This window comes from Abramis brama, assembly GCF_963993115.1.
Source record: "Abramis brama genome assembly, chromosome: 2".
Lineage (NCBI taxonomy): Eukaryota > Metazoa > Chordata > Actinopteri > Cypriniformes > Leuciscidae > Abramis > Abramis brama.
The window spans coordinates 33594224-33613070 of record NC_139964.1 but is presented as its reverse complement, the minus strand read 5'-3'; the positions used below and the strand labels follow the sequence as shown (position 1 = coordinate 33613070).

Genomic DNA, 18847 nt, shown 5'->3' with positions numbered 1-18847 from the left:
AGTTATCACATATCTCCCATGAAAGCTTTGGCTCTATGCAAAGCAGCAAGTGTGTGTGTGTATATATATACTGGCTCTCATATTGTGCTACATAGCTTCCTGAAAATATACTTGGCTTCAAGCCCTAGATCTGTCTCCAACAAATATTAATAAACGTAATGCTGCTCGAGTGAGGCAAAATCAACTATAGAACGCTACAGAAATCAAACTTAGATCTGACCAGAAGTCACTGAAATTGGAAAATGTCCTCAGTACAGACCCAGCTGATATACACAGTCTAGTTTAGTATCATTCCAGCATCTTTCAGCATGTCAGTGAATCAGTCCAACTTTGTAACAGAGAATCCTTAGCCATTAAGATCAGCAGGGTCGATGCAGTCGGCAGGATGGAGCGTTCTGGCTCTTTCTTGCTCTATAGTACTTTTTTCTTCTTCTTCTTCTTTTTCATCCTACTAACCTCCTAGGGTCAGGCTGGGTCTCTGTGCCCTCCATGTTAAGGCAGTCTAGAGAAATATGTATAATACGGACTGGCCACAACTCTAGAAATGATGCCAAATGTAGAAACATTTTGTTGCCAGGTAGAGTTATATGACACAATGCTTTATATAAACCCAAACTAAATCTGCATTGGTTTTATTTAAAGTGCTGTCTGGCCATGGATTGAATGTTGTAATTAATTTTCAAGCAAACTGCCCATTGTGCCCAGCATGTTCTGCGGTGTGTATTTGTGTTTTTGAAAGGCTAGATTCAGACTGTGAATTAAGTTAAGTTTATTTAATGAGATTTTAATTTTTATTTATTTCTTTATTTTTTTTTCCTGCATTTGCTGAGTGTGTGAAGAATCTCTTGTGCATATTATCTAAAAAGAAAAAAATATAACAAAACAAAAAAAAAAAGGCTTTTTTTTTTTTACTTCTTTTGGTTTGCTCTGGTACTTTGTCTTAACTAAGTGTAAAACACTGAGGATTTCCTTTAGATTTGTAATTCCTTATCATGGACAAACAGCGTTAAATTGTGAGTCCTAAATTAGGATCTCTCCTTCATCTCTTTGGCATTTGTAACACGGAAGGTCTTAAAGTGTCACTCTGATCACGAATGTATACATATAGAGAGCTGTGGTTCAACTGTGTCATTATAATGTGAAAGTAGTTGATTGTGTCTAAAAATCGAGTTGCGTCGCTGCACTTTTCGTATTCTTCAATTTTGGTGGTATTGGTGCCTCTCCATTGAGGCAGAACTGAAATGGGGCAAAATAAATATTGTCTTATTTATTGTGTGCTAAGGTTTAAAACCCGTAACAGTTCAATAGTATGTTCTAACAGTTCTAATTTAGTGATAATGCAGATTAGGCAAAGAAAGGCTTTGTTGACATTGTTTAAAGCAATTTCAAAATCCAAAATCGCTCTGAAAACATATCTAGAAAGTCAAATTAGCACGTTTATTCAGGAGGTAGTCCTCAAGCAGATTGGGAATGTTAAGTGATGGGTTACATTTTTTGCTCAGCATATTCAAACTAATGTTTGTTTGTTTTTTACTGATCATTACTGAGAGCGCCATATTTGGTTGACCAATTGCATTTTGAAAAGTCAAAATTAGGATTTCAGTTGCAACTTTACAACTTGTGTTTGTTCCCGGCAGGCTTTTTAGACTAGAAGATGACATTTCATTGTGAAAAAAGATTGTTGAAAAGAGATTGGCGGTATTTCTGTTGCAAAGTAGCAGTTATGTCATAGAATGTGGTCAAGGCACATAATGTAATTCAAACATTGTATTAGATTTTTTTTGATACATGATTACTATCAAAACTAAACTGCCAATTTATCAACTGTTCCAAAGTCATTGTGAACCACCATGAAACTTCCTCCTTCCCCACACCACTCTTGCTTCATTCTGAGATGACCTAATATGGCCCCACCCCTCACCATTGTGACCTCACAGATGTAAACATATAAGCCCCACCCCTTTCCCAACACAGTCTTGTTTTAACACTGCTAATGTTTGTGAATCTCACAAACATGTTTGTATAAGTAAGAATTCTGCAGCAGAATATTTTCTGTATAGTATTTGTAAACTATATTTTTGTATATTTAATCAACATTTGGAAGAAAATGAAAAAAAAAAATGCAAAGATGCTTTTTTTTTTGCTAATTTTGTGTTATATTCATTAAAATATGTTGCATGTGACTGACTTGAATTGTAAATAAAGTTGCCAAGTTTTTGAAATAAAGAATATTTGTTGTCTTTATGTTTGAAGAACAAATTTCTTCAAGATCTGCACTGTAGCATTACAATAAATGTAGATTGGGGGATAGTGGGGTAAGCTGTGCAACCTTTTTACCAATTTTATTTCTTGGTAAATTTATTCTTACCAATTTATTTCAACGCACCCTTCTCTCTGAAGTCTAGCCAACAGGATATCGTAATCAGATTACAGTTACTTTTTGTATTGATTACATGATTACATGTTATTCTCACAATGGCAGTAAATTATTCATAATTCTCATAATTCATGATTCTCCCTATTACTACTTTATCTTTTGAATTTTCCTTTCTAATACAGCCTACTGCTTATAAACATTTAGAAGGTATTCCAGGTTTGTGGAATCGCACACACAGACCAGCCACTAGTCATGTGCTTATATCACTGAAAACAGAGACCCACACAGCAAATGATCACTGGATTTACAGAAATCATTTCACTTTTAAGAAGCATTTTTATTTTTATTTTTTCAACATTGCATATCTAATCAGCTCCTGAAGAACACATTCATTATTTGAATTATCACTCAGTGAGTCATTACTGTCTTTGGAAGGCTTTTGTCTTTCAAACAATGTACAAATTCACATTTCATATTTACATGGAATGCAGGGATTCCACAACCTTTTTGTAAGCTGAACCTCTTTGACTTAATATATTTACTTAAAGTACCCCTGAGATTTTAAGTTAAATAAGTTAGGTCAAATATAAAATTAAGTCAATAATAATAACAAGTTCACGGTTCTCTGAGGTCGGTTAATGGTCACAAGACATGCAGGTAAGCAAATAAAAAAATAAAAATTAGTAATTGTTTTTAATTTTTTAATTATTTATTTCAATTTTAATTATTTAATTAAAAGCTTTCCATTTCTTTTCATTCACCCTCTGCTGTTTCATCACGATTCCCAGTCTGGGAAACCCTGACACAGTGTAATATTTAATGCAATTCATGTTCCCTTTCAAGGGAACTCCCGTTGCGTCGAGAATGACGCTATGGGGAACGCTTTGCGTGATGACGTCTTGAAGCACATGTAAAATCAGTCCAATGGTGTAGCGGGACGTCAGAGGCGGGTGACGTCACGTACCAGGAAGCTATAAAAGCCGGCCCGAAACAGAAAACGGAAGCTTTCTGAGTCTTCAGTCGCGCTCTGTGTTGAAATCTGTCCTTGTTATTTGGTGTTGTCTGTCTATATATATATATATTTATTCAGATATGGCGAGCAAGCAGCAGTATCGAGTGTGTGTCCATCCCTGCCCGCGTTATTTAACGGGAGGTGACACACACACTCTTTGTGTTGTTTGTTTGGGAGAGGAGCATGCCCAGTCAGCACTCGAGGGTGGTGACTGTGTGCATTGCTGTGCGCTTCCATTGCGGACGCTCCGATCCCGGTTGGCTCGGTTCAATCCCGACCACGTTCCCCAGGGCTCGGGTCCCGCCGCGGCTGAGGCTCGGCGGCGATCTCAGACCTGGGGTTCGCAAATGGATCTGTCAGTGGATGTTGAGACGGGCTCTGCCTTATCTCAGCCTCTTACTGACAGATCCAGTGCCTCTCATCAGGGTGTGGAAGCACGCGCTGCGGTTTCTTCCCCCCCGATAGAGGCACCAATACTGCAACTATCCAGCTCTGAGGAGTTGGATGTTGTAAGTATTGATGCTGAGTCTGAGGATTCGCCACCTCAGTCTCATGCTTTTGAAGAACTGCTCGATGTGATCACGAGAGCAGTTGACAGATTGTCTATTGAGTGGCCAGAGGATAGGCAGGACGTTCGTTCAAAAAGCAATATAAAGAGCATGGTTATGGGGAGATGCCGAAGGTGGAAGAGACGCTCGCGGGCTATCTCTCTCCAGCAACGGCATCTTCCCTGAAGGCTCCTACACTTCCCTCAAAGCCAGTAAAGTTGACATCTACCCTGGTTAATAAGTCGTATGCAGCCGCTGGTCAAGCTGCAGCGTGTCTGCATACGATGTCCATTTTGCAAGCCTATCAGGCAGAATTATTGGGGGATTTAGAGGAGGGCGGGGGAATCGGTCCCGACACTGTGGCTGAACTGCGCAGAGCCACGGATGTCTCTCTCAGAGCCACCAAGGAGACCGCTAAATCTATCGGGCGGTCTATGGCAGCCCTGGTGGCCACTGAGAGGCATCTGTGGCTCAACCTGAGCGATATTAAGGACAAAGAAAAGCATGTTCTGTTAGACGCTCCGGTTTCCACTGCCGGGTTATTTGGGGATGCAGTAAATATTGCGGTTGCAAAATCACAAGAAGCCGCTAAACAAGCATCTGCTCTTCAAAAGCTTCTTCCCCGCCGTTCTTTCTATGAGGCTGCTGAGCGGGAGCAGCCTCACTCCTCTAAAAAGGGTGCTGAGCATCGTGCCACTCAGAAGCAGAGCGTGTCCTCCCGTGCTCCCCCACAAAAATCTCGGGGACACGGAGGGCGCGCTCAAACCCAGCAGTCTTCGAGGGGTAGAACGGATCTGCGGACCGTTATTACCGCCAAGAAGGCTGCTGGGAAGAAATCCTGACGTCCGAGGGCTCAGGATTAATGAGGGTAGTCCCCCCCGAAGCAGAGCGGTTAACACCTCTTTTTACGGTGCCCGTCTCTCTTCGGTACCCTCAGGGGACCGTTCTGCCAACCCTGCCGCCATCGGTGTTACAGGGCGCAGCGGTCTCCGGCGAGCACATATCTCAAGGACCACCCGGAAACGTAGTGGCCTCGGGATGCCCGCCCCCTCCGAGGAGGGTGTTAGAGCAGTCTGTTCGGTCGCTCCCTGCCGGTGCGCCGTTACAGGGCGTCGAATTGACTGCTCAACAACAACAAAATCCAGAAACCAGTCTCGAGAGGCTGGTACCTCTAGTAGAATCTTTGACAGCGTGGAAGCTACTGTCAAATGTTTCTCGTTGGGTCCTGCAGACCGTAGAAAAAGGGTATCAGATACAATTCAAGAAACGCCCACCTCGGTTTATGGGGGTCCTACCCACAGTGGTGGGCCCCGAGCAGGTTCTGGTTATGGAACAGGAAGTAAACACTCTGTTAGAGAAAGGGGCCATAGAATATGTACCTCCCTCCGACAGGGAAACCGGGTTTTACAGCCGGTACTTCATAGTTCCAAAAAAGGACGGGGGATTGCGTCCCATTTTGGATCTTCGAGTTCTGAACGAGTCAGTCATGCAGCTCAAGTTCAAAATGTTGACATTGAGACAGATCGTGCCACAGATCAGGTCCGAGGACTGGTTTGTCACGATAGATCTCAAGGACGCATATTTCCATATTTCCATCCGTCCGTGTCATTGGAAGTTCCTGAGGTTTGCTTTCGGGGGCAAAGCATACCAATATCGTGTTCTTCCATTCGGCCTAGCTTTATCACCCCGCACTTTCACGAAATGTATGGATGCAGCTCTGGCGCCTCTGCGCCTTCAGGGGATTCGCATCATGAACTACATCGACGATTGGTTGATTTTAGCTCAGTCGCATCAGTTGGCGGTTCAACATCGAGATGTTGTTCTCGCCCACATGAAAGAGCTGGGGTTACGGCTGAACGCCAAGAAGAGTGTGCTTTCTCCACTCCAGAGAACCACTTTCCTAGGCGTGGTTTGGGACTCAGTGTCGATGCAGGCGCGCCTGTCACCGCCACGTATAGAGTCCATCCTTGCAGCTGTGAAAAGTGTAAAGCTAGGCCAGCTACTCACTGTCAAACAGTTCCAGAGACTGTTGGGTCTCATGGCAGCAGCTTCCAACGTGATACCTTTTGGACTGCTGCACATGAGGCCCCTGCAGTGGTGGCTCAGGACCAGGGGGTTTTCCCCGAGGGGCAACCCATTTCGCACAATCAAGGTCACGCGGCGATGCCTACGTGCCTTGGTTATGTGGAAGAAACCTTGGTTCCTGTCCCAGGGCCCAGTGTTGGGAGCTTCTTGTCGTCGCAGACTGCTAACGACGGATGCTTCCCTCACGGGTTGGGGAGCGATCCTGGAGGGTCGCTCAGCTCAAGGTCTGTGGGAAGACCATCATCGTTCCTGGCATATCAATCGCCTAGAGATGTTAGCTGTCTTCCGGGCTCTGAGGAGCTTTGTCACAGACCTCAGGGGACACCATGTGTTAGTGCATACGGACAACACGTCGGTAGTCGCCTACGTCAACCACCAAGGGGGTTTGCGCTCGCGCCCATTATCAAATCTGGCACGCCATATCCTCTTGTGGTCCCAGGGGAAGTTGCTGTCACTCAGAGCAGCCTACATCCCCGGGGTTCAGAATATAGGAGCAGACACTCTGTCGAGGCAGGGGCCGAGGCCCGGGGAATGGAGGCTCCACCCCGAGGTGGTGGAGCTGATATGGAGGGAGTACGGCCAAGCACAAGTGGATTTGTTTGCGTCTCGAGAGACGTCTCACTGTCCACTTTGGTTCTCCCTCACGCATCCAGCTCCTCTGGGACTGGATGCTATGGTTCAGACGTGGCCGAGGCTACGTCTGTACGCCTTTCCCCCAGTTGCTCTGCTCCCGGGAGTTCTGGAGAGAGTTCGCAGGGACCGGGTTTGCCTGCTTCTAATAGCCCCGCGTTGGCCGGGCAGAGTATGGTTTCCCGATCTGGTCTCCCTCCTCGACGGGCATCCTCTGGAGTTACCCGTCAGGAGAGACCTTCTGTCCCAGGCAGGGGGCTCAATATTTCACCCCCGCCCAGAACTGTGGAACCTGTGGGCTTGGCCTCTGAGGGGGCCCAGCTCATAGAGTCAGGTCTCTCAACTGAGGTTGTTGAGACCATTCTACAGTCCAGAGCTCCCTCCACGAGGAAACTTTATGCCCTGAAGTGGAGAGTATTCACTTCTTGGTGTAGTGACCGTCGGTTGGACCCAGTCCACTGCCCAATTGGTACAGTGCTGGAGTTCCTGCAGGACCGGTTCACTGCAGGTCTGACCCCGTCCACTTTAAAGGTCTATGTGGCGGCCATAGGTGCTTACCACATTCCTTTGGGTGGAATGTCTGTGGGGAAGGACCCTCTGGTATCTCGTTTCCTTCGTGGCACTTGGAGGCTGAGGCCTGCAGTCCGCTCTAGGGTGCCGCCATGGGACTTGTCCATTGCTCTACAAGGCCTGTCCCTGGCCCCCTTTGAGCCCATTGAGGAGGTTTCGGAAAAGTTTCTGACTTTGAAAGCTATTTTCCTTCTTGCCATTTCTTCTCTTAAGAGAATTGGGGATATTCAAGCATTGTCGGTTGCTCCGTCCTGCTTAGAGTTTGCTCCGGGTATGGTGAAAGCTTTTCTCCATCCCAGACCGGGTTATGTCCCCAAGGTCCCCACTAATGTGGCCAGACCTATTATTCTGCAGGCCTTCTGTCCTCCTCCCTTCCAGAATGCGGACCAGGAGGCTAATAATTTGCTTTGCCCAGTTCGGGCGTTAGACGCCTACGTCCACAGAGCTGCCCTGTGGCGCAGAAGTGATCAGTTGTTTGTTTGCTTTGGCTCCCCTAACAAGGGAGGGCCGGTGTCTAAGCAAAGAATGAGCAAGTGGGTGGTCGAGGCTATCTCACTTGCTTATGAGGCGGCTGGGCAGCCTTCTCCTTTGGCTGTCCGGTCGCACTCTACAAGGAGTATGGCGGCCTCTAAGGCCCTTATTTCAGGAGTTTCACTACAGGATGTCTGTGATGCGGCAGGCTGGTCCTCACCGCACACTTTCGTCAGGTTTTACTCTTTGGATCTAGACTCTGCTCCAGGGTCTCATGTTTTGTCATCCTAGTGCTGCTCTATTAGATTACACACAGGACAGACATTCGTAGCTATGGAGGCGTTGGTATAGACGTTCCCCATAGCGTCATTCTCGACGCAACGGGAGTTCCCTTGAAAGGGAACGCCTCGGTTACGACTGTAACCTCGGTTCCCTGAAGAGGGAACGAGCGTTGCGTCGCCTTGCCATATCTCCTTCATGCCTGTCAGCTCGACTTCAGACTTTTACGAAGCTTTCGTTTTCTGTTTCGGGCCGGCTTTTATAGCTTCCTGGTACGTGACGTCACCCGCCTCTGACGTCCCGCTACACCATTGGACTGATTTTACATGTGCTTCAAGACGTCATCACGCAAAGCGTTCCCCATAGCGTCATTCTCGACGCAACGCTCGTTCCCTCTTCAGGGAACCGAGGTTACAGTCGTAACCGAGGCGTTTTTGATAATAAAGAATTGAATATATTTTATTTCTCTTTGTATCTTTATATCAATATGACAATATGTACAATATTATCCTATTCAAATCAAAATGAGTTACAGTAGGTCAAAAGAAGGCCTAATCTAAAAGTAATCAAAAAAGTAGTCTTATGCATCTTAATTGTGTAATGTAATGGATTACGTTATTAACTACTATTTTTGTCTTGTAATTTGTAATCAGTAACCGACTACAATTTAAGTAAGTAATCTACTCAGCACTATACTGTATATATCTCTATCTAGTTACTAAATTGAGTAAACTCTTTGTCCAAAAGGTCAATAACTTGGTATGTTTATTCTGCACTCCAGCCATAATGACCCACTAACTTCACTCTCAGGGTGTTTAACACGTGCTCATCAAACACAACAATTCCCTCAGATAAGCCGACAGAACAAGAGATTGTCTGTACTGTACACAAATAAATACATGCAGTATCAGTTTCTTTTCTAAGTGGAAATTCCTCCTTAGAACTTGTATTTGTATCACACACAAAAACTTCCACAGGCACTAAACTCAACCTTGATGTGAGTGATAAAACAAGGTTTGTATGTAAACAGTTATGTAGCTATATTACACTAGGTGTAACTAATAACCCTGAATCATTTACTAAAGCAATTCGAAATGACACTGAAGTCTACAGACCACATTTTCTTTTTGCCTAAACTGTGCACTACTGGCCTCTGGTGGACACTGCACATGTGGCTGTCTAGATTTAAAATAAGGATGCACATGCATAACAAATTAAAACCGGACTATACACAATGATGCTCAGAACATGACACAATGTGGAACATGACACAATGTGAAACATTTATTATATTTGGACCAGCTCATTGTCGACAAAAGTACTTAACCTCTTGTTGCATTTTATTTACATTTATACTTTAACACTGAATGAAAAATCATATTTATTTGTAAAATCTTTTTTTTTTACCCTTGTATATTGAGAGTGAATTTACAAAGTCTGTACTTATAACAACCGGAAATTGGTGCCAAAAGTAAATAAATAAAAATTGGTAACACTTTAAGGTTTCATTTGTTAACACTAGTTAACTACTTTAGATAACACAAACTAACAATGAAAAATACTTCTAAAGCATTTATTATAAGTTAATGCTCATTTCAAAATGTACTAATATAGGCCTACATAAAATTAAAATCAAAAGTTATATCTGTTAATATTATTAAATGGATCTGAGCAAACAATAAACTGTTATATTTTTATTAATTAACGTTCACCATGATTCATAAAGCCTACTGTAGCAAATGTTACACATTGTTAAACTTAAAACATACAACATGTTCAAGCTAAAACATGTAAACAATTTGGATATGGACTAAAAGCACCTTCATCTAACAATAAAAAAAAAAAAAGTGTCTTTCTTCTAGCCTGGTCATCCCACACCCCTTCCAGTAGATACAGGCCTCCCAGACAGCAATTATTATTATTAAATATTATTAAATATTTTCTTTTCCATAGGCATTCTTATCTTTACATATAATTTTGAAAGTTTTTAAGTATAGACAGATTCGTTGTTAATAAAAACCTGTCGCATCATACCTGGTTTAGAAATGTCAACATTGAGTCCTAAATTGAAGCCCAAATTGTTTTGAATCAATACTTTTTTCCATGCTAATGGATACATTGAAAACATGTATTTCAAGCTAACTCATCAGACAAAATGCTTTTCTATAAGGCACAGAAGATTACTGCCCGCCTGAGTTCATAACTGAGGGCAGGACCATGGGAAATCTGCAACTGTGGTAACTGGGAATTCTCCTATTCACAATGGTGTGTGGACGCTTTCCAGAAAGCAATGAGAATGTGTTACCTGTTGTGTTTAATAGAGCTCTGTTCATCAAAAATATTTGAACCTACATATGCGCATCCATTATTGAAGACTAGGGGGTCATTAACTACCATAAGAAAAAAATCCACACCTTCACACATTATATCAAAATACGTACCAGATGTGGGCCGACACTATGTTGCTGTCTGGGGGACCAGGCTTCTGGGATGATATTCAAGAGACACACTGAAGATAATGTGTAACTGTTTTTAGTTTTTTTGCTCTGTACATCAAAAACTTTATAAAAATCTTTCAGCTAAATATGAGCATCAATTAATGGAGGCTCAATTAACCCTGTTGGTGGTGTACCCTTGAGACTAATCAAAAATGCCCCAACTGAAGAATCGTCTCGGTTACTAACGTAACCTCGGTTCCCTGAGATGAGGGAATGAGTATTGCATAAGGCTTAGCTTACGCTATGGGAAAACTCCTTTTCTCGAGAATATTGAAGCCAAATTTTTTAAAACGCAGTGCAGCTGCACAGCAGACACAGATGAGCGACTAGCGCAGTCATTGGCTGCTGCGGCAACTGCACGAACCTATCGTGAGGCGGCTCAGATGCCCTAGCGCATCAGATGGGCTTGTCTTATGGCTATATAAGCACTCATTCTGCCAAGGAACATAGGTTTAATTGACTGAAGCGATCCCCTGATCAAGCACAGTAGCACGGCGGGTTACGCAATACTCGTTCCCTCATCTCAGGGAACCAAGGTTACGTTAGTAACCGAGACGTTCCCTTTCGAGAGGTCTCGTATTGCGTAAGGCTTAGCTTACACTATGGGAACCCCCTTCAAAACACTGTGCGTGCTTAAAGGGGGGGTGAAATGCTATTTCATGCATACTGAGTTTTTTACACTGTTAAAGAGTTGGATTCCCATGCTAAACATGGACAAAGTTTCAAAAATGAAGTTGTAGCCTACGTTTGATGGAGTATTTCTGTGCCAAAATACGGGTCCTAAGAGCACTTCTCCCGGAAGGGCGCACGCGCACCCATAGACCAGAGAGAGCGCGAAAGCAGTGCGCCCATCAAAGCGCTGTGCTCGGCTTTAGGGAAGTCATCGGCTGCGCAGTCAAAGGACTTAAAGAAATAAACAATGTCACCAAAGAAGTGTGTTTTTGGTTGCCATGGCAAGATAACCCTGCACAGATTCCCAAAGAACCCAGCGTTAAGGGACCAGTGGATGGAGTTTGTTTTTCCAGAGCATCAACGGAGTTGTGCAAGTGTTCTTGTTTGTTCCCTGCATTTCGACGATGATTGTTTTATAAACAAGGCCCAGTTCGACGCCGGATTTGCAGATCGTCTAATGCTTAAGGATGGAGCAGTCCCAACGATAAAGGTTCACGGTTGTGCGTTGGTACCGCAGGTGGTGAGCAAAACTGCTTCAAATGTCTATGTGTTGTTAGCTATCGGCGTGTAAGCACAGCAAGTAAACAACATGATCACGTATAGTTAATGTATCTATGGAGCATGCAATGTATGGTGTGTGTAAATACATTTGTTTAGCTGGCCACTGTAGGTGTCTGTTTGTTTATTGTAAAACCACGCGCTCGTAATTCTTTAGCTCCGCCCACACGGCACGCCTCCAGCCGCTCGTTTTTTTCCGGAAAGACTCGGTACAGCCTATCTTTCTTTTATAAATATAACAAAACTAAAGACTTTTTGGAGATATGAAGGATGCAATACTACTCTATAGGTACTCAAGATTAACATGAGATTGACTGAAACTGAGTGTTTCACCCCCCCTTTTACTTCGCTTACAGTAGCCCAAGGCAAGATGCCTGAGGCTTATAGAAGAGTAAAGTATGAACCCAATAAAAGCCAGTCCGTGACGGGCTTCATATAGGGAAAAACTATACTATAAGGAATGGGCCTAATGAGGGCCAAACCTTTATGGTATATATAATGTATATATATATATATATATATATATATATATGAGAACCGTAGTTCGTATTTAACCAGGACCGGATATGTATTGGGCCCTAAGGCTCAGGGGGTTTGTGCTTACATATTTTGTATTGAAAGAACCCTCGCTTGCAAAGCGGGAACTTCCAGGTTATAAAACCTCATAAATGTGGACAGCGAGGCCCAGTCAGCCGCTGCACAGATATCTTCAATGGGTATTCCACTTGACCAAGCCGAAGACAAGGCCATACCTCATTCGTGGAATGAGCTTGACGCCTAAGGGGCAATGAAGGCCCTTAGACTCATAAGCCAGAGCAATAGCATCAACTATCCAGCGCGATAATCTTTGCTTTGAGACGGCGAGTCCCTTGGTGCAGCCGCCAAAGCATACAAAAAGCTGTTCCGACTGTCTGAATGAGGCAGAACGCTCCAGATAAACTCTGAGAGCCCTGACGGGACAGAGTAAATTTGCGTCTCTTTCATCCTCTGGTGAGGGAAGAGCTGCTAGCGAAATAACCTGTGCTCTGAACGGACTTGAGAGCACTTTAGGAATATAACCGTGCCTTGGTTTAAGGACGACTCTGGAGTCGTTAGGCCCAAACTCAAGGCAGGACTCGCTCACTGATAGCGCATGTAAATCGCCCACTCTCTTGACTGAAGCGAGCGCCAGTAAGATAACGGTTTTGAGCGAGAGATGCTTCAGGACGGCAGACCGAAGCGGGTCAAATGGGGCACCCTTCATTGCTTCCAGGACCGTGGAGAGGTCCCAGATCGGCACAGAGGGGGGCCGTGGAGGGTTTACCCTCCTTGCCCCTTTAAGGAAGCGCACGATGAGGTTGTTTCTTCCTAGAGATTGTCCAGCCACAAGAGCGTGAGATGCTGTTATGGCCGCCACATATACTTTGAGTGTGGAGGGGGTGCGACCCACGTCCAAGAGCTCTTGCAAAAAGAGTACACTTGGTACTTCGCACGAGTAGTGGTCCAGGCTCCGTGCTGTGCACCAGCCAGAGAACACCGCCCATTTCTGAGCGAAGAGGTGCCTGGTCGAAGGCGCTCTTGCTTCAGTGATGGTTTTCAGCACCCTATCCGGGAGACACCCGTGTACCCGTTGAGGGGCCAAACATGAAGGGCCTACAAGTCGGGACGGGGATGCCAGATTTTCCCGTTCGCCTGCGTGAGGAGATCTCTCCTCAGCAGTATTGGCCATGGGGCTGATTCCAGCAGTTGTGTCAACTCGGAGAACCATAACCGGGTCTTCCAGAGAGGGGCTATTAGTAGCACTGCACACTTGCTTTCCCTGATCCGGTTGGTCACCTGTGGTAGCATCATGACCGGAGGAAATGCATATAGCGGACGGCTCGGCCAGTCGTGGGCTAGCACGTCCTTGCTCTTTGAGAAAAATGTTCAGTACCGAGCATTGTCTTCTGAGGCGAAGAGGTCGACCTCTGCCTCGCCAAAGATGCCCCATATCAGCTGAACCATTCCCCTGGGGGAACATTGTCTCTCGATAACTCATAAAGGGCCCCCCAACCTAGGTTGGAGGCATCTGTCGAGATCACTTTTCTCCTTGAAACCACACCCATTCTCACACCTGACTGATACCAGTCGGCTGCTTTCCAGGGAGCCAGGGCTTTGATACAGCCGTGGTTCGCTCTGATTTGAAAGTGACCAAATTGCCACGTGTGAGCCGGTACTCTGGGTTTTAGCCAGCGCTGGAGAGGACGCATGTGCAGTAGTCCGAGCTGGAGTACTGATGATGCTGAGGCCATGAGACCCAACATCCTCTGAAATCTCTTGAAAGATGCTCTGAAAGATGCCCCTAGGCATTGAATGGTGAGCATGCGCTCTGACGTAAGGCGTGCTTTCATTTGTATAGAGTGTATCACTGTTCCCAGGAAAGAAATACTCTGGCTGGGAGACAATGTGCTCTTGGAAGCATTGATCCTTAGACCCAGGCATTGTAAATGGCTGAGGAGCCAGGATCTGTGAGTTATCAGCTGTTCCTCCGATTGTGCTAAAATCAGCCAATCGTCGAGGTAGTTTAACACTCGCACTCCCCGCTGTCTCAGAAAATAAGTATATTTCAGATACACTGAGAAAAACCAATCCCCTGGGCAACCCCTGGTTGTCAGCATCCTGAACGGGCGTATCATAAGTGCTTTGTTCAGGTGTCTGAGGTCTAGGATGGGCCTGAGGCCGCCATCCTTTTTCGGAGCGAGGAAGTAAAAAGCCTGTAAAAGCCTGTAAAACGCGGCTGTAAAAGCCTGACTCGCTTTGTGAAAGAGGAACTGGTTCGACAGCTCCCTTTTCTAACAGTTTCGACACTTCGATGCGAAGGATGTGCGCCACATCTCTTCTCACTGTCGTTTCGACCATGGCACGAAAGTGCGGGGTCTGCAAGCAAACTGTAGCGAGTAGCCTTGTTTTATTATGTTCAACACCCATACTGATATACCGGGGATGGCCTCACAGGCCTTGGCCCGCATAGCTAGGGGTTGAATGAGAACTGGGTACAGGCCGCTCTGTGACAGGGACCCGGTCGCCCAGCCGTCTTGCAGTGCTGTGTAAACAGTGCTTATGTGCAGGGGCACGTGCTTTACAGCGGGCACACCTTTCATCACATTTCCAGCGCGAGCTGGAGTGAGAGCTGAAACTGTGGGAACAGTTTTCATGTGTAGGGGTGCACACTTCGTAGTGGGCACACAACCTGCATTTATTACATCTCCCACACAAGCTGGGAGGAGAATTGGTACTGTGGTGGCAGTGCTTATGTGTAGGGGTGCGTACTTTGTGGTGGGCACGTGCGCTACATTCATCAGCTTTCCCGCGTGCATACTTCATAGTAGGCACGTGCACTACATTCATTACCTTTCCAGCTTGAGCTGGAGGAGAGGTTAATACTGTGGGAACAGTGCTTGTGTGGGTGCATACTTTATTGTCGGTACGTGACCTACATATGACACAGACAGAAAAGAGCTTTTTTCGTGCTTTATTTGCGTTTTATAACAGACCCATTTACTGCAACATCGGTATTTCCAGCCACCTGAAACGAGGGGACTGGGAAAAGTTTGAGACGCTTTTTGGAGAGTGGTCTGGCCTCGGCGGGACTCGGGCTCTCTCTTTTCCTTCCTAAAGCTAGGAAGGCTTACGAGGCTCGGGGTCCAACACAATCTTGGGCCGGGGTCAGACTTCAGCCGCTGGACGGGGCTGGGAGACCGGAGGCGCTGATTTTACCTGGTGAGGAGGTGGTGCCTTCTTGTGGCGGCTCGAAGCAGAGCTGGAGCGTTTAGGGAGAAAATGGCGCATAGCCTGCGACGCTTTCTGAGCCTCAGTGTAGCGCTCCGTGAACCCCTTGACTGCTGGGCCGAACAGACCGGTGGTGGAGATAGGGGAGTCTAGAAAAGCTGTCCTATCGGCGTCCTTCATGTCAGTCAAGTTAAGCCAAAGGTGCTGCTCGAGTACCGTCAAGCTGGCCATGCTTCGTCCAATCGCCTGGGCTGTTGACTTTGTGGCATGCAGGGCCAGGTCTGTGGCGCTGTGCAGATCCCTGAAAGCCTCCGGTTCAGGTCCAGACTCGTCCAAAGAGTGGAGAAGTTTGGCCTGAAAAACTTGGAGAACAGCCATGGTGTGAAGCGCCGAAGCAGCTTGGCCAGCAGCCAAGAGAGCTGAAGTGGTGCGGCAAGGCTTGGATGGATGCGATGCTTTAGCTTTCCATCCAGTAGCGGTGGGCGAGCAGAGGTGTGCGGCCACCACTTTCTTGAGGGGAGGAATCGCCTCATAGCCTTTCTCCAGAGCACCGTCTACAGTAGAGAGCATCGAGGAAAAGGAGGGCTTTAAGAGAGCTGAGTGTGGCGCCTTCCACGACTTCGTCAGCTCGTCGTGCACTTCTGGGAAGAAGGGGGCAGGTCTCTGCTGAGGGGCCTGCCGGCACCCCTGCAGGAACCACTCATCAAGAATGCTGCGCGTGGGATCGTCGGGAGAAGACCACTCGAGCCTGAGGTCTTCAACGGCCTTAGTAAGCACACATAGAAGCTCTGCGTCAATGCTCCTTCTCGCGCTGGCTTGTGTTGACGGTGCGGGGCCTGAAACGGAGCCCGCCGACTCGTCGCATTCGGATGCAGCGATGGAAAGGCTGTCATCCTTCTCGTCCTCCTCGTCCGATGCCTCAAAAGAGACGAGACCTCGCATAGATGCACTGGTCCACCTGAGTAAACAGGACTGGTGAGGGAGTTTCTCTAGGAGAGAGCGAGGCACGCAGGGACTGGGCCGGCATGTGTTCGCTCGCATCCATCCGCTCAGGCATCCTTTGTGAACAGCGCTTATTTTTGCATGGGAGAGAGGCGGGAAGAGCGGGGTCGTCGTCGGCGAATTCATCCAGTCGAGCCCCGTGGGGAGATCCATCGCGTCGCACTCAGGGCAGCCGTCCTTGGCGAGAGCAGCTTCCGCGTGGTCATGGCCCAGACAGGAAGTGCAGAGTATGTGACGGTCTCCGCCGAAGAGAGGGCCTCGGCATGAGGCGCAGGTGGTGCGAGGCATTTGCAACAACGCCTCGGAAATATGCTCTATTAGAAGAGTGTGAATGCAACGGCGAGCACACCGAATGCGTTAAATGGATATGGCGCGCCGGATGGCACAGCAGAACTGCGGGCTGAAGGCAGCGTCTGGTGAAACAGGAAGCCGGCGTCCTCAGGGCTGCGAAGCAGAAGGCTTGTTCTGCTGAAAGCTTGTCGATGGCAGTGAAGGCTTCTATCCAGAGATCAGCAAAGTGGAGTGTTCGCTGAAGGAGATAAAATCTGAGTTCCTTGGCAAAGAATGGGTGCTTATATAGCCATAAGCCACGCCCATTCTGGCTAGGGCGCGAAGCGGCCTGATTGGTTCGCACGTCTGAGCCGCCTCGCCATAGGTTCTGCGTTGCCACAGCACAGCCAATGACCGTGCTAGTCGCTCATCTGTGTATGCTGTGCAGCTGCACTGCTTTTTAAAAAATGTGGCTTCAATATTCTCGAGAAAAGGAGTTTTCCCATAGTGTAAGCCTTATGCAATACGCCTTACACAATACGAGAGACCTCTCGAAAGGGAACATCATAATGTATGTAGTATTTAATTATTACTTGATTGAATCATGTTTTTGGTTAATATTTCCTTCATTAGATCAAAATGTAGTGGAACATTATCTTCAGGAGCCTCATTCAAGTGGCCCTGAATTCCAGCCATCTGCAACTCTTGAGTCGGTATCAGTTCAGCAGAATACTTGGCCAGGGAGGCTCCGACATTCATTTGCCTAACAAGCCAGATGACAACTAAATAACGTTACGTAAACAGCTTATTTCACATTTAGCAAAATATAATTTTTGTTTTTTTACCACAGAAGTGTCAGAATGGGTTCCACACATACGAAATCCGACTTTAAAAATAAACTTTGGCCGCAATCATCTGCGTGTGTAATGGCACTTGCGTCTCAAACTTTTCGCGCCGAATCGCCGATCAGGTTCTTGTTCCCACAATGCAACGCGTAATTCAAAATACGGGTAAAAGACCAGTAAAAGACAAATACGGAAAATTCCTTCAAATGAATATGGTAGGCTACATTTTACCGTATTTTTACGGAATTGTTTTACAGTGATATATACACAACATTAAACTGACATAAGGTGAAGTGAATAACATTGATTATATCGTTACAATAGCCCCTGTCAAAGGGTGGGTTATATTAGGCATCAAGTGAACAGTTCTTGAGTTCCATGTGTTAGAAGCAAAAAACTGGGCAAGCAAAAAGATCTGAGGTTTGACGGGGTCAGATCATTTTCAAAACAGCAAGTCATGTGGGGTGTTTCTAGTAAGCAGTGGTTAGTAATACAAAGACCTCTTCACACAATATGAGTATATGTATCAGGTTTTTATTATAACTTATATAATATGCCTGGAACAAAATGGCATGAAATTTGGAATGTAAACAATTCCATCACACTCTTATAATCAGCTTTTCGCAAACTGGGATAACCGGTCGAAAATACAATAATGTTATTAAGCAGGCCACAACAATACAACAAATGAAAAAAAAAAGAAAAAAGGTCTGCAGTCAGTTGTTCCCACAGGCAAGAAAAGAGTTTAAACATGAACATTTTCCAATAAATATTCAACTTTGGGTGATGAATTGTCTTTTTGTGCAACGGCAGAGAATGTGCAGGGTATTCATTAAATAACATCAATGCAATCTGTTGGTATAAAAAAAGCAACACAATTCAGTTAATGTTGCCAGAAGATGTTTGAGGTAATGCATGAAAGCAGTTCAGACAGATGGGCATAAAATACAATCATTCAAACGAGAGCCTAAGAGGTAATGACAATGACTAAAGAACAAGACGGCACAAAGCTGAACATCGAAGAAGCCATATATCAGTATCACCAAATCAAGGAATGAATGCCACATTAATGGATAGAGAAGAAGAAATAAAATAAAATAGTGATTAAGATGTCTATAAATTGTTATATATTCATTCCAGGACTGTGGAGTTTGAATATGGCTATTTAGACTGTGAATGCCGTTTTTGTCTTACACCATGTCGTTATTTTACTGCAGACGATTCCGCAAAACGTAATGGAACAAAAATGCTGATAATACTCCTCTATTAATAAATTATCTGTT

At 45.6% G+C, this 18847-nt stretch overlaps 1 protein-coding gene across 3 annotated transcripts in view; it reads right to left on the bottom strand.

Moving 5' to 3' along the window:
- Positions 1–18082: 18082 nt before the first annotated feature.
- fbxo41 (F-box protein 41) overlaps positions 18083–18847 on the bottom strand; it is a 78114-nt gene continuing 77349 nt past the window's right edge. For all 3 annotated transcript variants that reach the window (XM_084101338.1, XM_084101339.1, XM_084101340.1), the window contains one exon: positions 18083–18416. The gene's annotated coding sequence lies outside the window, so the exon portion shown is untranslated. The remainder of the gene's footprint in view (positions 18417–18847) is intronic.